Genomic DNA, 6000 nt, shown 5'->3' on the forward strand with positions numbered 1-6000 from the left:
CATAGAAAAGGAAGATAGAAAGAAAACACACCGCAATATTAACATGGTTCACATTAACACTTAGCTTATCTCCAGGAACTGAGGTTGAGGGTGTTTTCTACGGCCTTTCCTCAAGTCCACCACTTCTCCTCAGATTCCTGGCTGTCGCTTAATCAAGTCATTGTCACCGCTCACCTGGACCGCTACAGCAACCTCCTAGCTGGTCTTGCCAATTCATTCACCACATAGAATCAAGAGTGATCTTCAAATGCAAATCTGAGGGTCATGGAGACAGTGTAACAAACTAGCACTAGTCAGCTGGCTCCTTGCATGAAAGCCAACCCTGAAGACGCTGAAGAAGCAAGAGTGAGTTTAATGGATTGCAATACTTATTGCAAAAACTATGTGTGTGCTCGGTTTTGGGGTTGGTAGGAAGTCCAAAGTTGGTTAGATCTTGCGGGGGGCGGGGGGGGGGCGGTGCTGCAAGGGCAGAGAATGGCAGCCTAGAGCAGACAAGGGCTAGAAACTTTGGATGGTATACTAGTTTCCTATTGCTGTGTAACGAATTATCACAGACATACCTTACGACACCATACTTTTATTCACCCAGTTCCTGGGGGCCAGGAGTTCGGGCATGGTGTAGCTGGGTTCTCCGCTCAGGGTCTCACAAGTCTACAATCAAAGTGTCCACCAGGCTACATTTTGTTCTGGAGCTCTATGTTCTCTTCCAAGCTTATGTGTTTGTTGGTAGAGTTGAATTCCTCGTGGCTGTAGGACTAAGATTTCTGCTTTCTTGCTGGCTGTCAGTGAGGGCTGCTCTAAGCTCCTAGAGGTCCCCCAAATTCCCTGTCAGGTGGCCCTCTCACAAGCTGGCCACTTACTTCTTCAAGACCCACAGGAGAAGCGCTCTCTCGCTCTCTCTCACTCTCTCTCTGCCTCTCACTCACTCTCTCCAGTCTGCTCAGATGGGATCTCATACAATGTAACCACAGGAGGGACTACCTTATCATATCACAGGTCCCACTTACACTCAAGGGGAGGGGATTATACAGGGTATGCATACCAGATGCCAGGAATCTTGGGGACCATCCAAGAATTCTGTCTACCACAGTTGGCCCTCTGGCCCTCAATGATTTATGTCCTTTCCCATGCAAAATACATTCACCCCCATCTGCTATAGGCTATAGCCCCACCCCAACTAATTTATATGTTAAAGTCCTAATCCCCCAGTACCTAAGAATGTGACTGTATTTGGAAACATCGTCTTTAAAGAGGTCATTAGGGTGGGGCCTAATCTAATATGACTGGTGTCCTTATGAGAAGAGGAAATTTGTACGGAGGGAAGACAGCCATCCAGAAGCCAAGGATAGAAGCCCTCAGAAGAAACCACAGCTGAACCATGATCTTAGACGTGTAGCCTTCAGCACTGTGAACAATAATCTCTGTTGTTTAAGCCACACACTCTGTGTTACTTTGTTATGACACCTCTAACAGACTAATTCATTATCCCATGATCCTCATCTCAGTGCATCGTCAGCAAAATCTTATCATCTAAATTTCAATCTCATCATTTCATCAACTCAAAGTCCAAAATCTCATCATCTAAATCAGTGCTGATGAGAATCCCAGGTGTAATCTATTAAGTACAGCTCTTGGGATGCAATTCCTCTCCATTGAAACGAAAGAGACAAGCTATCTGCCGCCAACATGCCCAAATTACAATGGTGTGACAGCCTTAGGATGCTAGCTTCGTTCAAAAACTGGGAAGATGGGAGGTAAGAAAGAGTCCCTGGTCCTTCACAGCTCTGATATTCAGTCGGGCACATGTTAGATTTCCTTGATTAGGTTTCAAGGCTTGAGAATAAATTCTCCCTGGCTCTCCACCCTCTAGACCCTGTGTTCTGCCCTCTGAGCCATCCTTCCTCTTCCACAAAAAGTAGCACTTGTTGTAGCAAAGTAGCTTCAGCAGTATCCTTCCTGCCAGTGCCTCAGGGTCCTCTTCTCAGCCTGAGGTGGAGAGAGGGAGGTAGAGAGAGGAGAGCATCTTCGCAGGCGAGGGGATGGCCATGAAGACGGGAAATCAGTTTCACACAGGGGTATTAATCAAGCAATTAAATATGCTATCGATAGCGGGAGTCAGGTTCCTCACCATCAGCAAATGCAATTACAGGGGCGCCTGGGTGGCTCAGTCGGTTGAGCGGCCGACTTCGGCTCAGGTCACGATCTCGCGGTCTGTGAGTTCGAGCCCCGCGTCGGGCTCTGTGCTGACCGCTCAGAGCCTGGAGCCTGTTTCGGATTCTGTGTCTCCCTTTCTCTGACCCTCCCCCGTTCATGCTCTGTCTCTCTCTGTCTCAAAAATAAATAAACGTTAAAAAAAAATTTTAAAAAGAAAATGCAATTACAATTATGGTAACACAAAAAATCAGAATGAACTCTGTGATGTTGAATTTGGAGCTAGCAGTTTGCAATAGATATAGTTAGATATGGAAATAAGTGTCGAGGTAAGCATGTGTATGTGTACATACATGTATTCCCTAGCTCTGTCTAATGAGAAGTCTTAGGAGCCTTGCTTATTAGCAATAAGCATACCTACTGCCCAACTCCTGGCTTCTAAAATGTTTTTTTTTTTTTAATATTAATCTATTTTGGAGAAAGAGAGAGACAGAGTGTAAGTGGGGAAGGGGCAGAGAGAGAGGGAGACACAGAATGTGAAGCAGGCTCCAGGCTCTGAGCTGTCATCACAGAGCCCAACTTGGGACTCGAACTGATGAACCCAGATATCATGACCTGAGCTGAAGTCAGTCGTTCAACCGGCTGAGCCACCCAGATGCCCCATCCAACTTGTGGCTTCTAAAGACCATTCTTCACTTAAAGGAACTGGGGCTTCTTAGAGAAATGTCTGAGTTCAAGGCTGGGGCAGGGAAATCATAAGATGAGCCTATAAATTCTTTTGTTGCCAGAGGCAAAGAAGTACTCAAAGAATGATAGGGATAAAGAAATGCCAGATCGAAGAGACTTCCACTGGGCAAACTGGGAACAATTGGAGTATTAAAATTAATAATGATAGTAAAAACCCATAATTCACGGAATAAAATAGGAAAGAAACGGTGAATCCTTACAGATAGAAAATAACAACTGAATAAATTAGAAGCTTGTTGACGAATAGGATGGTTACATAGTTTCAAATTTTTCCACACAAAATATTTATTACTTACCAAGAGAAAAGAGGTAACTTGAGACTGGGGAAGCCTGAGGGACACCATCTTAATAAAGCAAAGCTACCATCAATCAGGAATAGGGAAAAACTGGAATTTGCACCGCCTGATGCGATGCACTGAGAATAGCACAGCTTCAGCTCTGTGTTGTTCCTTCCAGCAACTTCATAACCCGAATCTAATCCAAGAAAATAGGAGACAGGCCTAAATGATGAGACATTCTACAAAGTAACTGGTCTATAATCTTCAAAAATGGGAAAGTCGTGACAGTCAAAGATTAAAGAACTGTCCACACGGCAGTGGACCAAAGAGACAGATTCGTGTACCATGTGGTTCTCAACTGGATCGTTCTGGGGCAGAAAGTACCATTGCAACACTTACACTTTGGATGAGGTCTGATGGCGGTCTAATGGTTTGAGGTTAATTTTCTAATTTGGTTGATTGTGTTGTTGGGATGGAGAAGAATGTCTTTATTTGTAGGAGATACCGAAGTTCCGAAGTTCCGGGCTCACAGAGAATCAGATTGGCAATCTATTCTCGAATGGTTAAGGAAAAAATTGTTAACTTCTATAGTACTTGTAGGGTTTAGGAACTTTGTAATTCTTTCCCAGTCTGCTTCATAGAAAAGGATACTATCAAAAAAATAGGCTGTGACCTGAGCTCCCCGGGGCAGGGTATCCCCCATTTCTTCCTGGTAGATCCTCCCGGAACAGAGGGAGTGGAGAGCAAGAATTTGTTGCAGATCTCAGGCTGTGGAAAGGAGACGCAAATGTCAGCATAGCAGCAGCTGAGTGCGGCTCAAGGTTCCGTGTCCACATTTCTGTTTTAACTTCACTGGCAAACCATTCTCACCATTCTCCCAAGATTTGCCCCATCTGTAACATCATCACCAAATCAGAGACCCAGGTCTGGCTCTAAAATCTCTCCCATTCTGTAGACCGCAGATCTCTTCCCGTTCCTGAATCTTCCTAAACCAACCACCCATCTGGGTCTCCTCAGAAAGAGACTTACTTGCTATTATATCAGGGGGGATTTTGCTGACGTTTGATTTCCTGCTTTCTCTCAGCAAGTGAGGAAACTGGTTACAGCTAATTCTGCTGGGAGGTAACCAGCTGTTTTTGCACAATCCTGCAACCATTTCCATGAATTAACTTGGGAGCATTGCAGACCCTTGAAAAGCAGCGTAAGGCTCTGGTGCCTGATAGCTTTAGTAGGATTTAGCAGCCTCAGCAATGGACTGAATATAAAGAAACATAAAATCTATTAACAGCTGTGCCTGAAAATGTCTGTGCAGTCTTGGGTGAGATAAAGAATCTCTCTATTCTTGTGGGTAATATGATGATAACACCACTAGCCCATACCTATTGTCAAGGTGTGTGTGAGGATAAACAGAACGTACTTAGAGAATCTTGAGTTCTTTATTAAGAGAGCAGTGTATATAGACATACTGCTGTATTTATTCAGGGCGTATTGGAAGGGAGCAATTTTAAGCTCTGCTTTTACTAAATAAAATAAGGATTGTTATTATTAACAATTACATTATAGGTAATAAGACTGTATTTATTTACTTACTTACTTATTCATTCAACACACATTCATTGAGCACATACATTGTGCTGATCACCAAACAGGAACAAAGGAGCCAGCTAGGAATAATAGCTCACGGAGCATAGAGTCTGGTGGGGAGATATGCAACCAGCCAGTCCTCACAAGTGCAGGGAAGGACAACAAGAGAAAAATCCTGTCCCTCAAAAAATTAAAAATAGAACTTCCACATGACCCAGCAATTCCACCTCTGGGTATATATCTGAAGGAAACAAAATCACTGTCTTGAAGTGATATGGACCCCCATGTTCACTGCAGCATTATTTGCAATAACCTAGACACGGAAAGAACCTAAGTGTTCATCGACTGATGAATGGATACAGAAAGTGTGGTGTGTGTGTATATATACAATGGGCTATTATTCAGTCCCAAATAAAAAGGAAACCCTGCTATTTGGGACAGTTGTGGATGACCCCTGAGGGCATTGCACTAAGTGAAATAAGTCAGCCAAAGAAAGACAAATAGGCTATGATCGCACTTAAATGTGAAATCTAAAAACAAAAAAAAAACCCAAAACACCAAACACCCAACTCACAGGAACAGAACATTTTGGTAAGGGGTGGTAAGTGGGGGAAATGAGTGAAGGTGGTCAAAAGGTGTAAGTTCCAGTTATAAGATAAATAGTTTCTGTGGATGGAATGTACAGCACGGTGACTATAGATAATAATACTATATTGCGTATTTGATGGTTGCTAAGAGTAGGCATTAAAAGTTCTCATCACAAAATATATATATATATATATATATATATATATATATATATATATATAATTATGTGTGGTGATCACTCTGCATTATATACACATATCAAATCATTCTGCTGTACACCTGAAATGTTCGCGATGTTCTACGTCAATGATATCACAATAAGGTGGGGGGAACCAGACTGGTTTCACTTCACTGAACATAGCTATTATCAGGCAAGTAAAAGCCTCCCAGGTCTCGGAATCAGGAGAGGATCTGAGACCCAGTCCTCCTGTTTGTTGCTACATGAGCCTCAAGAAGTTACTTAACTCTGACAGCCTTGATTTCATTAGCATTCTCCAAAAATCAGCACAGCCACACCTGCACATGGGATTCTTGGGAAGCCCAAATGAGATAATCAATGTGAAAGCAATTAGAAAACCCAAGAGATATGAGTTTTTAATTGTCGCAGAGTCTTTATACAACATTTCAGCGTGGTTGTTTTTGTGTGCCCCGG

The 6000-nt window shown here is 43.1% G+C and overlaps 1 long non-coding RNA gene across 1 annotated transcript in view; it reads right to left on the reverse strand.

The window, feature by feature from the left end:
- Positions 1–3940, reverse strand: part of LOC122240836 — a 43474-nt gene extending 39534 nt beyond the window's left edge. Inside the window, exons 1-3 of the long non-coding RNA XR_006220535.1 lie at positions 3828–3940; positions 3576–3725; positions 3195–3372 (exon numbers count right to left, since the gene is read on the reverse strand). This is a non-coding gene — a long non-coding RNA (uncharacterized LOC122240836). The remainder of the gene's footprint in view (positions 1–3194; positions 3373–3575; positions 3726–3827) is intronic.
- Positions 3941–6000: the final 2060 nt, after the last annotated feature.

This window comes from Panthera tigris, chromosome C1 (genome assembly GCF_018350195.1).
Source record: "Panthera tigris isolate Pti1 chromosome C1, P.tigris_Pti1_mat1.1, whole genome shotgun sequence".
In the NCBI taxonomy this organism is placed as follows: domain Eukaryota; kingdom Metazoa; phylum Chordata; class Mammalia; order Carnivora; family Felidae; genus Panthera; species Panthera tigris.